This window comes from Theropithecus gelada, chromosome 14 (genome assembly GCF_003255815.1).
Source record: "Theropithecus gelada isolate Dixy chromosome 14, Tgel_1.0, whole genome shotgun sequence".
NCBI classification, from domain to species: Eukaryota; Metazoa; Chordata; class Mammalia; order Primates; family Cercopithecidae; genus Theropithecus; species Theropithecus gelada.
In genome coordinates, this window is record NC_037682.1 from 13,252,951 (window position 1) to 13,273,116 (window position 20,166).

At 49.1% G+C, this 20,166-nt stretch overlaps 1 protein-coding gene and 1 non-coding gene across 4 annotated transcripts in view; one reads left to right on the forward strand and one right to left on the reverse strand.

Annotated features, from left to right (window-relative positions):
* The window catches only part of CD6 (CD6 molecule), a 49,102-nt gene that overhangs the window by 23,762 nt on the left and 5,174 nt on the right, over window positions 1–20,166 (reverse strand). The window lies entirely within an intron of this gene.
* LOC112607439 lies at window positions 11,435–11,539 on the forward strand. Its single transcript, XR_003115790.1, has one exon. It is a non-coding gene; the product is annotated as a U6 spliceosomal RNA (small nuclear RNA).

Below are 20,166 nucleotides of genomic sequence, written 5' to 3' on the forward strand. Positions count from 1 at the left end.
TGGTACCAGGCCCTTGCCACTAGTGTCCCCGAACCTTGGGAGAGGCATGCATCCTGCTGACCTGCAGACCACCATTGGTCTTGTATAAGAAGACTGGCCTTTGTGTCCTGAGCAGTGATGACACATGCTACATGAACCCTGGTTGGCCTGCCTCCTTAGACCCTGGTTCGGGCTCCAGGTATTCAAGTGGAGCAGGACTGGTTCAGGGAGCTGTCCAGAAACACTCACCTGCCCCTGGCCCAGTGGCCGGGCAGCTGAACTGGTGTTCCTGGTTTGTAGGGGGATATTTGAGAAGCAGCCAGATGGACTCCTAGTTTTCTACTCCCAACCCACAATGATGGGAACAGCTACCTATCTAGGGCATCTGGGGTCCAGAGTGCAGAGGGATAAGGGAAGGACGTTGTGATGCTTTTTGCTCTGATAGGAAAAGGGGAGGCCCCAAGGCACTTCGAGCACCCATCACAAATCTGGCACAGCTCAGCAGTAATGGCTGACATTCATTCAGTATGACTTAATTATCAAAGTAAGATCACGAGATGGGGAAACTGAGGCACGGAGTTTGTTTGTTTTGTAAGCCTAAGATTACACAGCTAGAAAATGGCCAAGCTGGGAATTGAACCCAGGCTGTCTGCTTGCAGAGACCACATTCTTAACCACGCCACTCCCCGGGGTTGGAATCCAGCATCCTGATTTCTGCTTTGGTGATCATGCCAAGGGCAAGAGGCAGGAAGTTTTGACAACCCCGGAGGCTTTCCAAACTCCTTTCTCCTCTGCAAGGGTCAACCAGCACTGAGCTTAGAAACAATAACCCACCCTTCCCCGCAACCGTGACACAACTCAGAACCCAAGATCCTGGGACTAATTTCCCAAAAGACCCCAGACTCCAAGGATAAGCAACAGCCAGGAGACCTTCCTTCTCCGGGGCAGGGGGTCCTGGGTGGCTTGTGTCATCCCACAGCCCCCACAGCAGGGAAAAGATGAGACTTAATAGTCTCACCTCGCACTGCCCCCACCCGTTCCCTACTTGCTGTCGAATATGGGGCTGGCTCCAGCACTGTGCAGCGCTTGAGGATGCACAGGCCAACTGGGAGAGGAGGGCCAGTGAATTTAGGGGAGGAAGCTCTGAGTGAGAGGGTGCTGGAACTGTCGTAACTACTTTCTTTTTAGAAACGCCCTTGGTGTTGTTAATGGTGAGCAATCAACAAAACAACTAGAAAGAAAGGAATGCCTGTAATTCCATTAAAATTAGAAAGATGCTGGCTGGGCGTGGTGGCTCACGCCTGTAATCCCAGCACTTTGGGAGGCTGAGGTAGGCGGACTAGCTGAGTTCGGGAGTTCGAGATCAGCCTCGCCAAGATGGTGAAATCCAATCTCTACTAAAAATAGAAAAATTAGCTGGGTGTAGTGGTGCATGCCTGTAGTCCCAGCTACTCGGGAGGCTGAGGTAGGAGAATCGCTTGAACCTGGGAGGAGGAGGTTGCACTGTGCCGAGATTGCAGCACTGCATTCTAGCCTGGGTGACAGAGGAAGACTCCATCTCAAAAAAAAAAAAAAAAAAAAAGACGCATGTGCTGGCTCATGCAAGTAACACAATTCAATTGGGAGGGGATACCTGTGTTCAACCTTTGAGGGGACTTGGAGAGGCTGTGACGCCCAGTTGGGCTGAGTTTACTTTGTCAAGAAACTGCAGCTGTCGAGGGCTCAGTCATACAGTGCTGTCCTAGCCTGCAGAGGTGATTGACTGCAGTGACTAGACCAGCTTCTACCCACTTGGCTCTCCGAGGCCAGGAAGGCTAGGGTGACTTCTCTCCCCGGCGCCCAAAGGAAAGTCAACAGTTCGGTGCTTTGGTATTTTACACGTGCACTTATCTCCCAAATACCTGTCCCAGTTCCTAGCACGTGGAACAAGTTTGGCAAATGTTAATGAAATGGAACATCGATCAGTAATAAACTCATTTCTCAGCATTCAGGAGAACATGGCTCATGTGCTCTCACTTTCTTGGGAGAGAAAGAGAAAGAGGGTATTATTTGGTGTTATGTTACAGGATTTTGGTTTGTTTTCACACTCCCCGGTTATACCAAAGCAGGGCTTGGGGACTCAAACAAAACAATTTGCTCAATTGACAGAGAGAGATGGCAGTAAAGGCTCAAAGAGCCCCAGCCCCAGAGGACTGCAGTCACTCAGGTCAAAGAAATTCAGCCTTTTTTTGGGAGGGGGGAGGTCGGTAGGGGAGGGGGACGGAGTTTCACTCTGTTGCCCAGGCTGGACTGCAGTGGCACGATCTCGGCTTACTGCAACCTCTGCCTCCTGGGTTCAAGCAATTCTCTTGCCTCAGCCTCCTGAGTAGCTGGGACTACAGGTCTGTGCCACCATACCTGGCTAATTTTTTATATTTTACTAGAGATGGAGTTTCACCATGTTGCCCAGGCTGGTTGCAAACTCCTGAGCTCAAGCAATTCACCTTCCTCGGCCTCCCAAAGTGCTGGGATTACAGGCATGAGCCACTGCACCTGGCCAGAAATTCAGCCTTTTTAACTCTCTTTGGCCCCCATGTCACAGGACAGACGATGTTCACCTGCGTGGTGTCTTCCATGCATGCCCAGGTTTCATCTCCCCTCCTCTCTGTCACCAAATCCAAGGGGAAGTAAAAGATAATGTTTCCTACTCTCCTCTGTAAAAAACTAAAAAACTTAAAGATAAGATCAACACGACTTAGTAGGCTTTGAGGTATGTTCAATTGCTGGGACTCCCCCTCCTTCTCTCCCAAGAAAGTGAGAGGGCGTGAGCCACCTTCTCCTGAAAGCTGAGAAATGAGTCTGTTGCCGGCCTGCATTCAGTTCCATGAACATCTGCTGAACTTGTTGAGTATGCTGGGAACTGGGGCAGGTATGATATGAGGGAGATGAGTGTGAGCAGGATGATCGAGGGAGCAGGAGATCCCCGGCACCAATTCATCTGTGTAACAGCCTCCATTCTCAGGAAATTCATCTTTCATGATTTAGACAGGGACTCTGGGGACAGATAGAACAGTGATCTAAACCCATCTCTGCTGATCACTGGCTGTGTGACCTAGGGAAAGCCACTGAGCCCAGCTAGGTTTCATCTTTAACCTGGCACTGGGCATGATAAATGAAGTGAACTGAAGAAGAGTGCATGGGTGGGTGATCTATGTAAAAAGCTTAGGACGCGGTATATGGCAGCTGTTGTTATTTTCCTCCAACCTGAGGCTTTTATCTTTTTTCCCTCATTTGGTCCTTGGTGGCCATGGGATGGCAGCTGGCTACTGATTCTACATTCCATCCCAGGCAGAAAGATGATGCTGACAGCTCCTTAGCCTTCTTTTCTGCAAGGGGGTGACTCTGGTTCTCTGAAGGCTGCATTCTCTCTCCTCCTCACTCCTCACCTTTCTTGTGAACCTTATCAGAGCTGCTGCAGGCTCACAACTTGGCTGCATCCTTCCCCAGCTCTGCAAATACCCAATGTTCCTAGAGAGGAGATGTGGGCTATAGTTGCTGTGGTAACAGGAGTTCCTCTAAAAGAAAAGGCTCCTGGGGTCCTGGCTTCAAGGCTGGCTCAGGTTCCCGTGCCAGACCGTGCCTTCTTTCCAGCTACCAGGCGGTAAAATGAGAAGGTCTCATGGAGGGTTGCAAGCAACTCAATAAAATCCCAAGTGATAAGGGTAGGGATTTGGCTCCAAGAGAGCACAGCAGGCCAGAAACACTGGCATGTCACCAGCCCCATCTTCTTGATCCCCCGCCAGACTTTAGACCACTGAGAGGAGGAGAAGAATGTCCAGGTGCCTCTTTTATTTATTTATTTATTTATATTTTAATTTTTTAAAATTTTTTTATTTTTGGAGACGGAGTTTCACTCTGTCGCCGAGGCTGGAGTGTAGTGGCGTGATCTTGGTTCACTGCAACCTCTGACTCCCAAGTTCCAGTGATTCTCCTGCCTCGGTCCCCCTAATAGCTAGGATTACAGGTGCATGCCACCATGCCCGGCTAATTTTTATATTTTTAGTAGAGATGGGGTTTCACCATGTTGGCCAGGCTGGTGTTGAACTCCTGACCTCAGGTGGTCTGCTCGCCTTGGCCTCCCAAAGTGCTGGGATTACAGGTGTGAGCCACGGTGCCTGGCCCTCAGGTCCCTCTTTTAGAATTCCCGTTCAGTAGGTCTTGGTTGGGAAAAAACCGTCTACCATATCATAGGCATCAGAAAGAACACTGGGTTGAAATTAAACATGCCTGGGTTAGAAACCCAGCTTCTTCCTTACTATAGTGTGACCTTAGGCAAATCTCTCCATATGCCCAACTTGCCTTCCTCACCTCACAGTTACATATATTTAAAAAAGCCTCACAAGCTGGGCATAGTGGTTCACGCTTGTAATCCCAGCACTTTCAGTGGCTGAGGCAGGAGGATCGCTTGAGGCCAGGAGTTTGAGGACAGCCTGGACAACATAGAGAGACCCTATCTCTACAAAACAAATTTAAAAATAAAAAAATGAGGCTGGGTGCTGTGACTCATGCTGTAATCCCAGCACTTTGGGAAGCCAAGGTGGGTGGATTGCTTGAGCACAGGAATTCGAGACCAGCTTGGGCAACATGGCAAAACCCCGTCTCTACCAAAAATGCAAAAAATTAGCTGGGCATGGTGGTGCACACCTGTGGTCCCAGCTACTCGAGAGGCTGAGGTTGGAGGATCACTTGGGCCGAGGAATTTGAGGCTGCAGTGAGCCAAGATCGTGCCACTGCACTCCTTGGCGACAGAGTGAGACTCTGTCTCTCTCTTTCTCTCTCTCTCTCTATATATATGAATATACATGAATAAATAAATAAATAAATAAGCCGGATACATATTTGTAGTTCTAGCTACTGAGGAGGCTGAGGCAGGAGGATCAATTTAGCCCAGGAGTTCGAGGTTGCAGTGAGCTATGATCGTCACTGCACTCCAGCCTGGGCAACAGGGTGAGATTCCACCTCTAAACCGAAAACAAAACGAAACAAAAACCTCACAGGGCTAAGGTAAGATTACCAAACACAACCCCAATACCTGGCCCACGGCAAATGCCCAAGATCCTGTGGAATCAATGACTATAGCTGCAAATATGTGAAAGATGAATATGTGTGCATATATGCATCGTAGATGGAAAAAACAGATTAAAAACAACATATTCAGATGATCATAGCCTTCTAGATATAATGTATAGAAAAAAGGCTGATGAGGCCAAACGCGGGGCTCACGCCTGTAATCCCAGCACTTTCGGAGGCCGAGGAGGGCGCATCACCTGAAATCGGGAGTTCAAGACCAGCCTGACCAACATGGAGAAACCCTGTCTCTACTAAGAATACAAAACAATTAGCCAGGCGTGGTGGCGCATGCCTGTAATCCCAGCTACTCGAGAGGCTGAGCAGGAGAATCACTTGAACCCAGGAGGTGGAGGTTGCAGTGAGCCAAGATTGAGCCATTGCACTCCAGCCTGGGCAACAAGAGCAAACTTCATCTCAAATAAAAAGAAAGGAAGGAAGGAAGGAAGGAAGGAAGGAAGGAAGGAAGGAAGGAANGGATATTTTCTGCAGAACTGTTTGTAACAGAAGAAAAGTAGAAGTAATCTAACCATCCATCAGCTGGAAATAAACAGACTGTATTGTATCATAGGCTGGATTATTCCGATGAAGGAATGAACTAGATGCATATCTACCCACTTGGTTAGATTTTGAAAACAATGAGAAAAGTATAATAAGTTGCAGAACAATATGACCAGTAGGGTACAATTTATATAAAATATAGCACATGTCTCAACACCATCCATTGTGTATGGAGACGTTTTTTGTGTAATAGGAGTATAAAAATGTGAGAGAAAAGGGTACACACACCACACTTTGGACTGTGTGTTCTAGGGAGGAAAGGATAAGAATTATTTCAACAGTAACAGTATCTGTATAGTTTTCTTTCTTATTAATACAGATCTGAGCAAATATGGCAAAAGTGTAAACATTTTCTAAATCGGGGTGGTGAGGATGCATTGGGTTCATTAAAACATTCTCAGGCCAGGTGCAGCGGCTCACGCCTGTAATCCCAGCACTTTGGAAGGCCGAGGCAAGTGGATCACTTGAGGTCAGGAATTCAAGACCAGCGTGACCAACATGGTGAAACCCCATCTCTACTGAAAATACAAAAATTAGCCGGGTGTGGTGGTGTGTGCCTGTAGTCCCAGCTACTCGGGAGGAGGCAGGAGAATCACTTGAATCCAGGAGGTGGAGGTTGCAATAAGCCGAGATCGCACAACTGCACTCCAGCCTGGGTGACAGAGTGAGACTCCATCTCAAAAACAAACAAACAAATAAACAAACCCCATTCTAGTGCATTTCTGTGTGTTTGCAATATTCCTCTCTAACAAAATGTCTGGAAGATTCTACTGGAGGCTAGTAACAACAGTTATCTTTGAAGGTAGCTATTGGTAAATGTTTAAAGTTTTTTTTTTTTGTATTTTCTAAATTCTGTACTATTTTCACTAAATCCAATTTTAGTAAAATAAAACAAAATAAAAACAGAAACATTTTTAAATAAAAGCATATATGAAAAACCTTTGTAAATTGTCCGAGTCATATCAATGCACCCTGCCAATGATTCTTGTGCTCTTCTCTAAGTAAGAAAGCCATGGATTTTTATAGTTTTCAATTCTTGAATCTCCTTAACAATGCTCAGAAGCAGGCACGGTTGTTATGACCACCGTGCAGGTGGGGAAATGTAGGATTCAAGAGACAAGGAACTTTCCTGGACAACAGAGCCCCTAAGAGGCAGAGCAGGGATTTGAACCCAGAAAGAGGGTCTCCTGGGCTCTGATAAACACCTCAGCATGTGCTGTGAATGCTCAACAAATTCTAGTTACTCTTATTATTAATGGAAGCCCCTAGAGCTCACTTTACCTCCCCCAGCATTTCTTGAGCCATGCCCAGGGCCAGGCCCACGCTGGGCTCTGCCGTGGAAAGTAAAGATAATAGAGCCCGTGGTCCAGCCTGGAGGTCAGGCCTTAAGAGCTGACTCAAATCCCGTTTCTCTGAGGTAGGTGCAGAGGCAAGAGACATGCTTGAGGAACTTGGAGGAGGGACAGGGCTGCTCTGCAAGTTGTGAGGCTGGTAAGTGAGTCCAGGAAGCTACTGCAGGGGAGGTGCCCTTTGGGCCAGGACTTGAAGGTCAAGGAGCATTTCGCTGAGGCAAGGGGAGCAGATCCATATTTCCCGAGGACTCCCTCTGTGCCGAGTGCTTTGCAGACATTGCCTCATGGCTACCTTGTGAGGAGGTGCTATTATGAAACCCATTTTACAGACAAAGAGGCTCAGAGAAATTAAGTTCCTAGCCCACGGTCACATAGCCTGGCATTGACAGAGCCAGAATTCAAATCCAAATTTGAATTTGTTCCCCAGATTCACTCTTTCTACTCTTCAGGCGCCCTCAACAAGTGTAAAGAGTTAACAAGGCATTCTAGGGAGAGAGCACAGCTCGAGCAAACACCTGGAGGTGGGACAGAAGCTGGTGGGCCAGGCTTAGACACTCAAGGTATGAAATTCAAGAACAGAATTCCCCAGAGCATGGCCCTCTGTGCAAAGGCTGGGCTAGGTTTCTGCAGGCTGGGAGGAGGAGGAGTGAAGGCTGAAACTGCTGAGCTCTCAGCGATTTTCCAGGGGGCCTGCCCCCACCCACTGGCTCTCAGGAGGGGCCCTGGTTCGAGGCCTCCCAGAGCTGCAGCAGCAGCAGTTTTAGGGTGAATAAAGCTTGTGTGTGGGCAAGGGGTGAAAATCCTGCCCGTTCGAGGGAGTGATGCTGAGACCTTTCCGGGGTGGCCTAAAGCCCCCAAAGAGAAAGCCCCCTTGAGATCAGACATCCAGAAGCCGTCAGACATCAGCAGCGTCCATCCTTGGAAGGAAACACAGCCTCTCCCGAGCGGGTGGCAGTGTGGGCTGGGCTGGGACCAGAAAGTCTGCTTGGGGCATCAGGGACAGGCCAGGCTCACCAGACACATGTCCTGTGCCCATCCATATCCTAAGAACAGCCCCCTCCTCACCTACCACTCACCTCCTCTCTTTAAATAAATCCAGATTCAAAGAGAAGCTGGGGGAGGCACCGGGGATGTTCGGACTCATGCTTCGTGGCCACCTTGTGTCCTTAACAGCTGGGGGCTGACAGTGGCCAAAGGCCACATGGATCCATGTGGCTCAGAGTCCCACTGGATTCAGGGATTCACATTCAGGAAAAAAATATGGGTTCCCCGGAAGGAAGGTAACATCTGAATGCCCACCATGTGCCCCAGCTTTACGTAAACAGCACACACTCTTTTATTCATCTCTACGAGGAGCCTGTGAAGGCTCAGTTTTCCGGATGAGAAAACTGAGGCTCCGCAGCATGAAATGACTTGCCTAAGGCCACAGTTACTAAGAGGTGGAGCGAGACTTCCGGTCTCTCTACATCTGATCTCATACTCTCAGCTATCAGCCCAGATGACTGTCCCCTACTCCTCTCCACAAGTTGTATAGGATGCTTCTGAGGTGGCTCAAAGTCCTTTCGAGTTCCCATCTATCTTAACCCTTAGTCAGGGAGATGCCACTCATTCACTCCATTGTCTCAGCTAGGCTCTGGGCCAGGCCCCATGCCCTGGTAGAAGATACAGATGCACCCCTAGTTGATTATGAGCAGTTGTAAGTGCTATCCTCGGGCTTGGAACAAAGTACTCTGGAAAAAACAAAGTTAGGATAACTCACTCCAAAGAACAGGGGACAATTGGGAAAGGTTTTAAAGGATGAGTAGGAGTTCTTCGGGGTAAGAAATCAATGGAAAGATACCTCTTTCCAGGCCTTTGCCAAATGACCTGAGAGATGTAGCTTGCGTCTCTCCAGAGGATGAGTGGGCTAGGAGCAGAGATTAAGCAGGGTAGTGACCCACCTCTTCCTCCATTACCCCCCACCACACACACACACCACACACATGCATACGTGTACACACACACGCCATACACACACTACATACATTGCTATGAGTAGCTGAATTGTTCCCCTCTTCTTAAAACAGTCCTAATTTCCAGTACCCCAGAATGTGACCTTATTTGGAAATAGGGTCTTTATAGAGGTGATCAAGTTAGCATGAGGCCATCAGGGCAGGCCCCAATTCAATATGACTGTTGTCCTCACAGAGGGGGGCCATTTGGACACAGGCACATGCGCAAAAGGGGAATGCCATTTTAAGATAAGGCGGAGACTGGGATGATGTTTCTACAAGTCAAGAAATGCTCAGGATTGCCAGCAAGCCACCGGAAGCTCAGAAGAGAACAGCTCCCCTCTCCCAGCCCTCAGACGGAACCAGTCCCACTGACTCCTTGATCTTGGACTTTGAGCCTCCAGAACTGTGAGACAATACATTTCTGTTTTTTGTTTGTTTGTCTGTTTTTGAGACAGAGTCTCGCTCTGTTGCCCAGGCTGGAGCGCAGTGGCACCATCTCGGCTCACTGCAACCTCTGCCTCCCAGGTTCAAGCGATTCTCCTGCCTGAGGCTCCTGAGTAGGGATTACAGGCACTTGCCACTTCACCTGACTAATTTTTGTATTTTTAGTAGAGACAGGGTTTCACCATGTTGGCCAGGCTAGTCTTGAACTCCTGACCTCAGGTGATCTGCCCGCCTCAGCCTCCCAAAGTGCAGGGATTACAGGTGTGCGCCACCGCGCCTGGCAGAGACAATACATTTCTGTTGCTCTGGCCACTCAGTTTGTTGCAGCAATTCTAGGAAACTAAACCACAGGTGAACCTGCAACAAAAGCTGCCTCCAGGGCAGGAGCTGGGAGCTGAGAAGAGCTTCTAGGGCATTCTGGATTAGGGGTGTTGAGAGCGGGGTAAGGAACCCGTAAGAGGGAGAGATGTGTCCCTCTTTCACTTCCAGATGCCGTAGAGTCTACAAACCCACAAGGGTTTCTCGGAACTGAATTTCAACGTTATGTTGACATGGTTAGGGCTGAGGCAGCCCCCACAGACGCGGGTGATGAAAAGTTCCATAGAGATCTTCAGGGAAGGCTTTAGCATCTACCTAGAGCGCAAAAGCTGAAGAGTGACATGGCCACACCCATTTTACCTCAGAGAGGTTTGGGAACTTGCCCAAGGTCATGGCGGAAGTGGTGGAGCCTGGAGTCGAGGCTGGTCTCAGAGCCACCTGCCAAGTGTGGATCAACACCAGCCCGGCGCCCATCAGCACGCCCACCTTCCTGCTGGTGAGACTGAAGGCCCGTGACGCTCCACAGACTCAAAAACTTCCTCCTTCAAGAACGAACAGCCGTGTTGTGTGAAGGTGCTGGCTGAGACTTCTCTCTCTTTGCATTCCTTCTAATGTGGTTGTTACACCGTTTTTACAATAGGGATGACTAATGTTTACATCACATCTGAATTTTCAGCTAGCATTGGGTGGGAGTGATACTGAGGGTGAGTAGAATGGAGGGCAGCCCTTATCAGGACCTTGGGTAAGTCCTTGCCTAAGGACTGTTCCAAGGCCTCAGTTTCTCCATGGTTAAATGGGTGGGCTGGGCCTATCAAATCCTTCCACCGGTTAGCAAAATGCTTCTCAAATCAGGTCTGAGTCAGAAAGACAATTTAAGATATAAGATTAAATGGAATTGAATCACACAGTAAACAAATTATTCCTTTTCCAATTGTTCTGCCCTGTCTGCCTCAAGGAGAAAGTCTCATTGTGGCGCTACTCAGTCTTTAATACCTAACACTTTTTTTTAAATTTTATTTTTGCAGAAATGGGGACTTGCGGTGTTGCCCAGGATGTTCTTGAACTCCTGGGCTCAAGCAACCTGCCTGCCTTGGCCTCCCAAAGTGCTGACAGGACAGGCATCAGCCACTGCGCCTGGCCATCTGACACTTTGTAACGAATGGAGAGACAGCTCAGGCTTGGACGGCAGGCTATTTAATGACACTTTTGTTTTCAGAGTTTTGTTTATATAGATATATTCTATTTACTTAAGTAGTACTGGTTTGAGATACGTGGTAGTGATAGAAGATTTCTAAGTTCAGATAAACTTAGGTTTAAAAAAGGAGTGGGTGGCCGGGTGTAGTGGCCCACACCTGTAATCCCAGCACTTGGGGAGGCTGAGGCGGACGGATCACTTGAGGTCAGGAGTTTGAGACCAGCCTGGCTAACATGGTAAAACCCTGTCTCTACTAAAAATACAATAACTCGCCAAGCATGGTGGGAGTCATGCCTGCCTACAGGTAGTACAAGCCTGCCTATAGTCCCAGCTACTTGGGAGGCTGAGACAGGAGAATCACTTGAACCCAGGAGGCAGAGGTTGCAGTGAGCCAACATGGCACCATTGCACTCCAGCCCGAGCAACAAGAGTGAAACTCAGTCTCAAAAAAAAAAGAAAAAGAAAAAGGAAAAAAAGGAGTGGGTGTAAGCTTCGGCAGTACATTTACTGAAACTGGAATGGTACAGAAAAGATTGGCGTGATCCCTGTACAGGTATGACACGCGAATTCATGAAGCATTGCATATCTTTGTTTAAAAAAAGACTAAAAAAAGGAGTTGATGCAAAGAATTGTTAAGTAATGGTATATGCATAAAGGGCAAATTAAATCACATCCTTCTACACCTAAAACTCTGATGAGCTCCCATTGCCCTTGGATTAATTCCAAACTCTATGATCTATGCCCTCAAGCCCTGCTAGCCTCTCCAACTCCATCTCCTTCACTCCTCCATCTGTCTGAAATCAATCTCATTCCTGCCTCAGGGCCTCGGCCCCTGCTCCTCTCCCTGCCGGGAATGTCCTCTCCCTGATCTCAGCATTCCCAGCTCATCTCATCACTCAGGTCTATATCCCCTTCGAGGCTCTGCCTGAGTCTCCACTGCAACCGCTCTCAGTCCCCTTACTTTGCCTGATTGCCCTTGGTGCACATAGCCCTCTCTGAAATGACACTATTTTTAAAATGTGTTTACTTTACTGGTCTATTTTTCCCATTGGAATAGAAACTTCTTGAACACTAGGACTTTGTCCCATATCCTCAGTGGTTGAAAAAAGGTGCCTAAAACATAATGTAGTTCAACAAATGAATGGCAAAATTGTAAAGATGGAGGGAGAACTGGCTCTAAGGTGGAGAGGTGCTGACCCAGACTCCAATATCCGAGGTGGGGCAAGACAGCAGCCACCAGAGGCTCAGTGGAAGGGGAGCTCAAACCTTGGCCTCATTAGCACTAGCCTGCCATGCACTGAGCCACCTGCCTCCCTCCCACTGAGGCAGCAAAGAGAACCAAGTCAGCAACTATTAATGCAGAAGGAATAGTGGAATTATAACATCACCACCGGTGACTATCCTTATAATAACTGATTCCGGCAAAAATCAATAATAATGTTACAACTAGCGGGCCAAGGTTTGAGGAAGATCAAGATACTTACATATTCTCAAAGAATCTACCCACAAGATGCATGTTGAATACAAAGGGGGAAATTATCTTTACAGCAGAGAAATCTAGCAGACAACACGTTAGCCAAGCAAGTTAGACCACCAGAGAGGGGACAGGGCAAGCCCACGTGCCTCCTGATATGATTCACTGGGAAGGACAAAACTTGCTTCTGTGATATTCCTGCCAAAGAGGCACGACTTAAATCGAACCACGAAGAACCATCAGACGATCCAGATAAGGGCCGTTTTACAGCATAACTGCTTCTATGCTTCAAAAAATCAATGTCATGAAAGAGAAAGAAAATCTGAGAAATCATTCCAGATTCAAGGAGAATAAAGAGATGAGAATTAAACGCAGCATATTGAACAAAATTTTCTTTTGTCTTAGAAGATATTGTTGGAACCACTGGCAAAATCTGAATAAATTCTGTCGATTATCCAATAGAATTGTATCAATAGTAATTGCCTAGTTTTGATAAATGTACTGTGGTTATGTAAGAAAATGTCTGTATGCAAAAAAGAAAAAAAAAACACACATGGGGGTATCTAGGAGAAGGGGACATTACAATTTCTCTCAAACAGTTTGCGGGGAAAGCAATAGAAAAACAGACACATTGAAAGGAAATAATAAAGCAAATGTGGAAAATTGTTAGCAGTTGGAGAGTCTGGGGAAAGAGCATGTGGAAATTCTTTGTATTGTTCTTGCAGCTTCTCAGTAAGCCTGAAATTAGGCTGAAATTAAACATTAAGTGAAAAAACAGGCCAGGTGCAGTGGCTCACGTCTGTAATCCCAGCACTTTGGGAGGCTGAGGTGGGAGGATCACTTGAGGTCAGGAATTCAAGACCAGCCTGACCAACATGGTGAAACCCCGTCTCCACTAAAAGTACAAAAACTAGCTGGGTGTGGTGGCGCAGGACTGTAATCCCAGCTACTCGGGAGGCTGAGGCACGAGAACCACTTGAACCCGGGAGGTGGAGGTTGCAGTGAGCCGAGATCACACCACTGCACTCCAGCCTGGGCAACAAGAGTGAGACTCTGTCTCAAAAAAAAAAAAAAAAAGTTAAGTAAAAAAACAAAGAGAAGGCAGAGCCTGAGGACTGGAGGAGCCACTGGAGGGGCTGGGCAGAGTAGCTGCATGAAGCCAGCTCCTCACTGCCCAGGGTCACCTGTGTTCCTGTCAGACCACGTCAGGCCACACTGGGCCATAGCAGTCCCCTGCAATCTCTCTAGGGGTGGGGGTGGGGAGTTAAGCCTATGCCTGGTTCACGCAGGCCCCGCCAGGCCCTGCTGGGAGGGCAGTGTGGGAAGAGGCCCTGGGAAGAAGGCCTGTGGCCTGGGCTTCTCAGCCCTGCTCCAAGACCCTGGGGCATGTCGTTCCCCACTTCGCACCTCGCTTTCCTCCTCTGACAAATAAGAGATGGCTGGCAGCTCGCTGGGGTTTCTTCCAGCTCAGACACTGTCATGATATTTCTAGAATCCCATCCTGGCAAAGCAACACATTTCTTCAAGGAGCTGAATCCACTTGGCAACTGTGCATCTTTTAGTTTGGCTGAAGGAGGGAGGCAGGGAAAATGAGAGCACACCAGGCGGAGTGGGGAACGGGCCTCCTCCAGGCCTGGGGGGCTTCCTCAGCTGTCTCCGCCCCCGGCTGCTCCCAGGCACCCCTCCTGAAAGAGGTGAACACCCTAGCAAAAAGGGTACTGATCCTCCCTACAAACCCCAGTGACCGGAAGTGGCTCTGCTCCCAGCTCTGTCAGCAACTGGCGGCATTACTTAAGCTCTCTGGGCGTCCGTCTGCCCTTCTGTAGAATGAACAAAGTCATGCTTGGCTTTGCATCTGACTCTGAGGACACAGTGACTTCATCTCTGCGTTCTCTCTGCCACAGCGCTCAGTACATGACTCCAAGTCAGAAGTGGGGCCTCAGATGGGACTCCCGAGACACCCCAAGAAGCCCCTAGCCCTGACACCCCTCGTCATTCTTACAGCCCGTGTCCCCACAAGACCCTAGTCCCCGGCCCCAGGCACAGACGCCCCCCACCCCCCCACCCAGGCATCTGCTGGCACCTCCTGGAGACCTCAGCCCAGCTCAGGGTCTTCATGGAGACTGGGGGTGGCCTGGACGCGTATTGGACGGACTTTTGAGTGTGCCCCCACCCCCAGCACACGGTGAAGACCCACATGGGAGACCCTCCCATACAAGCGAAAACGGGACCACATTCCTATGATAGGGCCATCTCCCTATCTCTCAGCATCTCCCTGGGACCAGAGACCCAGCCCCGGAGCTTCCTCCTCAGCCCTGCCTCCTGCCTCCTGCCTCCTGGCCTCTCTCAGCTGCCATTTTCAGGCAGAAGGCGGTCGGGCTGCAGGAGCCTACAAAATGGAGGGTGGGAAGCTGGGCTTCCCTCTGCCTCCCTCTGTTGTCCCTGAGAGCGCCTCCCCGGCCCCAGTTGGAGTAGCAGCGGCGGCCACAGCGCTCTCCTAACACCCTAAGGAGCCTGGCATTTCTCCAAGCATGTCACCGCCAGCATCTAGAGAACCCCACACAGCCCTGAGCTCCCATTAGCCGTGCTTTACAGCCGGGAAACGAAGGCTGGGCATGGCCACTCAGCCCGAAGGAGGAGAGCTCAGGCTCCACATAGTTCCAGGACAGCCCAGCTCTTGGTGGGGGAGGTGAAAAGTCCCTGGGGGAAGGGCGGACCTTTCCTGCAGGGGTCTTGAGGTGGGGAGGGGTCCCCGGCCCAAACCCTACCCAATTCCCGGGCTGGGAAAAAGCACTGAGTTTGGAGTCATGAGGTCAAAGCAAGTATCTGTCATCTATTAGTGGTGCGATCTAGGAAGAGTCAGTCTCTCTCTCTGAGCCTGCCGCTTACTCAGTAAAATGGAAGTATTAAACAGTAGCGCATACCTCCTAGGGCTGTGACGAGGGGAAGGCAGGTTTACATATTTGCAGAGTGCTACACGGGAGGACGTGATCCTCGTACTGCCTGCCTAACACTTGTAAATGTACATTTTGTGGCTCACCTTCCATGGGCCGGTCCCCGTGCTTGGCGCTCATGGAATCCTCATGGCACACCAGTCTGGGTCAGGAGGCAGAAAACAGCGTGGACCTCAGCTCCTTTGGGAATTTCGGTCCTGCCCACCCAACGTGACCAACAGGACCAGCAGGGCTGGCTCGTCAGCACCTCCCCTCAGCCAGCCCCTCACAGGCTGTCCCACCTCCAGGTTTCTGCTCAAATGGGTCTCTCTTTCTTTTAATTAAGTTAATTAATTATTTGAAACAGTCTCTGTTGCCCAGGCTAAAGTGCAGTGGTGCAATCTTGGTTCACTGTAACCTCTGCCTCCCAGGTTCAAGCAATTCTCTTCCCTCAGCCTTCCAATTAGCTGGGATTACAGGTGCCCCGCATCCCCCCAACCACACCTGGGTAAATTTTGTATTTCTTAACTAGAGACGGGGTTTCACCATGTTGGCCAGGCTGGTCTCGGACTCCTGACCTCAAATGATCCTCCCTCCTTGACCTCCCAAAGTGTTGGGATTCCAGGCTTGAGCCACTGCGCCCGGCCTTCAAATGGCTTTTTTCTGAAATACTTTTTTTTTTTTTTTTTTTGAGACAAGGTCTTACTCTGTTGTCCAGGCTGGAGTGCAGTGGTGAGATCATGATTCACTGCAGCCTCAACCTCCTGGGCTCAAGTGATTCTCTGCCTCAGCCTCCCGAGTAGCTGGGACTACAGGCATGAATCTCACACCCGGCTAACTTTTTAATTTTTTGTAAACATGGGGGTCACACTATGTCGCCTAGGCTGGTCTGGAACTCTTGGACTCAAGTGATCCTCCCACTTTGGCCTCCCAACATGCTGGGATTACAGGTGTGAGCCACCAAAAAGAGTTGAAATCCTTTATTCCCCCTTAACTTCTTATTTTCAAACTATGGACTCACAAGACGTTGCCAAAATAGCAAAGAGAAATCCTGGGTACCCATCAGCCAGCTTCCCCCAGTGGTTACATATCATGACATGGATTTCAATTCAACATTAGCCACCAGCCTGGGACAAAATACATAACTTTCCGAGCCTCAGTTTCCCCACCCATAAAAAAGGGGTGATTGTCCTCATGTTGTCAGGGTGGAACAGCATACGCATAGCTGGTGCTTGGAGAACATTAAGTCCCCGGTAATGGGTGGTGGTTGCAGCTGTCACTGGATTGCACCTGTTGCCACACCTATCCCAGGTTGGTGCTGGTGTGTCTTACCACGACACTATAGACTGTTCAAGGGCAAACCTTCATGTCTCATGGCAGTGCCAGCACAGGGCCTGGTACTCAGCAGATACTGAGTGAATAAGAAAATATGGAGCCTGGGCCAGGCTCAGTGGCTCACGCCTGTAATCCAAACACTTTGGAAGGCTAAGGCGGGTGGGTGGATCACCTGAGGTTAGGAGTTCGAGACCAGCCTGGCCAATATGGTGAAACCCTGTTATCTACTAAAAATACAAAAAATTAGCTGGGCATGGTGGTGGGTGCCTGTGGTCCCCTTACTCGGGAGGCTGAGGTAGGAGAATCACTTGAACCTGGGAGGTGGAGGTTGCAGTTAGCCAAGATCGTGCCATTGCACTCCAGCTTGGGTAACAGAGCAAGAATCTGTCTCAAAAAGAAAAAAAAAGAAAAAAGAAAACAAAACAAAACAAAATATGGAGGCTCCTGCCTAGCAAGCTCTCCCCTGGCTCATGGTGCCTGTTTAATTTTGCCTTCCTCCTGGCCCCGAGGTGCATGGCAACCCCCAGGCAAACCCCATGAGGGCATGCCATGATGAGGGAGGCAGCCACACTTGATCCCATCTGTTGCTAAGACTTCCAGGGGGCCCTAGGACCTCAGAGGTCCTTCAGGGCTGTTCCTAGACTCAGTGGTGAGGCTGCAAGGCTAGGAGTTGGCATCTAAGGAAGAAACCCTATACTAGAATAGAGCCCACAGGGCAGCTGGCTAGACACAAGCCAGGCAACTCCCACACAATGGAAAAAGCACCGGCCTGCTGGCTGGGAGACCCAAGCTCAAGTCCCGACAAGTCTCTTAGCCTCGCTAAACCTCAGTTTCCTCATCTATAAAATGAGGTCGCCATGTGGGTGACAGAGCTCATTGTGCAAACAGCACTATGTTAACCGCCAAGTCCTGTATTCACATAGGCAAGGGATTATCTTTGGTCTTGCTGTAGAGCATTTATAAGCTAACATTTCTGAGCCCTGCATTTTGTTCGGCTATTTTCAGATACATCATCTACGTTAACTTGTACACTTTGGTGAGCTGGAGATTTTTATCTCTAGCATGCAGGCAAAGAAACCACCTGGGGCCATGCAGAGATGGAATTCAGAACCCACGTCTGCCTGGCTCCAGAGTCCATGATTCTATATGACAGGATGCCGGCTGGGGTTGATACTGTGCCCTTCCTAGGGCGAAGTGTCTAGTGGCTGGATCTCTGCTCCATATAGCCAGGTGCCCTGCTCCATAACCTGTAAAGCCTCAAGGAACATACATAAAGTACAAGCGTGTTTAGGCTGGGTCCTTAGTGTGCAGTTTACCCAGTTTTCCAGGAAGGAAACTAGGGCCAGAGAAAGGAAGGAACTTGCCCAAGATTCCCCAGCAAGTTAGGACCAGAGCTAGTTCTCAAAGTTCACACCCACCTTACTCCTCCTCAAGGTTCCTTCTTCTCCCCAGGCTGCAGGGGCCCAGTTTCCCAGAGCTGAATCAAGGGACATGAGCTTGGGTGCCCCCCAACCTCAAGGCTCACTGGGAAAATCCAGGGACTTCCCAGGGTGCTGGGGAGCCCCTGATATGGGGGTCTCATGTCCCCCAGGCTGCTGAGCAGTCAGCGTCCCCAGGCTCGGTCTTATCAGGGGACACAGTGCCCACCCTCTTTGTCCTTTCTCTGGATCAGTGTTTCCAAAGCACAGGGCACATACATGAAACTATGCAAAATGATTTAGGTGGTGATTGACTTGGCATTATCTACCACTATCCTGCATGATGAGGAAGTTACACATGTTCTTTATTTCCCTGTCAGCCTTTCTAATTACAGACTTGGAGGAAGAAATCTCCCATGGGGTTAGTCGCTAAAGTCTCTCTGACATCTACAACCCTCCCTTTTTGGGAAAGCAGCAAATGCATCTGGCTAGCATTTAATGACATGGTTTTATTTCCATTATGTTTATTTTCAAAATGATCATCATGATGGTGATTTACAATGAATGGCTTTCCATTTAAGGGAGTGATACCAAGTTTCTTCTCAAAATAAATGTATTTACATTTTAAAACATCAATTAAGAAAGAGTAGCCAGGCATGGTGTCAGGCGCCTGTAATCCCAGCTATTTGGGAGGCTGAGGTGGGAGGATCCCTTGAACCCAGGAGTTTGAAGCTGCAGTGAGCTATGGTCTTGACACTGCACTCCACCCTCAGCAACAGAGTGAGACCCCATCAAAAAGAAAGAAAGAAAGAGAAAGAAAAGAAAATAGAAGAGAAGGAAGAAAGGGAAAAGAAATGGGTGCAGTGGCTCACACCTGTAATCCAGCACTTTGGGAAGCTGAGACAGGCGGATCATGAGGTCAGGAGATCGAGACCATCCTGGCTAACATGGTGAAACCCTATCTCTATTAAAAATACAAAAAATTAGCTGGGTGTGGTGGCACGCACCTGTAGTCCCAGCTACTCAAGAGGCTGAAGCAGTAGAATCACTTGAACCTGGGAGGTGGAGGTTGCAGTGAGCTGAGATCGCATCACTGTACTCCAGCCTGGTCAACAGAGGGAGACTCTATCTCAAAAAAAAAAAAAAAAAAAAGGAAGGAAATTACGTTAAGCAAATTGTCCGGTGGATGATGCGTTGGCCAACACAACACTGGGAAGGTGGACTGGAATAAAGTGCTCTGGGAAGAGCTACTCTGGATAACTTACCATGAGTCTGGAGAGGGGCCAGTGCTGAGGACAGGATGGAGGGCCTGGAGGCCATGGTGGCTGAAGCAGTAGATGCAGCCTGGGGATCCCAGCCCCACCAGGGTCTGCTCAGGGCAGGCCTGAGCACATGGCATGGATGTTAAAGCTTGTGGTGTCCCATGTGTGGTCCAGGCAAGTAGAAGGTGGCCACACACCTGGGAGGTTTATCCTTCAAGCTCCTGTCTCAAAGGACAGTTGGGGCCACCTGTTTATTCCTCTTTGCCCCAGAGAGAAGGCTGATTCCTTAACTCAGAATCTAACAGCTGGGGGCCAAATTTAATTCTTGAATGTTCTATAAATATAATAAATAAGGCCTTCATGTGGTCTGAATGAGGAGGGCCGTGGGCAGTGTTTCTCACTCATTCTAGATCCCTCTGTAAAGTCCGAGCTTCAGCACCCTAGGAGCTACCCCGTTCCATGGCCCCAATACAGTGAAGGCCACGCTAACTGTCCTCATCAGTCATTGACCTGTGGCCAGAGAGCCAAGCTAAGCTGGGAGAAAGATGCAGAAGCCTGTCATACATTATTTATGTATCTATGAGATGAAGTGTTGCCAGGCAGGAAGAATGTGAAAAGAGGTCAGCATAGAAAAGTAAACATGTGTGTTTAATTCAGTCCAATCAAGCGATAAGGCCAGATGCAGGGCAGATGTAGGGGATTAGGTTTGTATAACTTGGATTCAGAGGTCATAGGTCAAGAAGCCAGCCCAGTTGGAGGGCACGGACTATCAAAAAGGGCAGAAGCGCATCCATC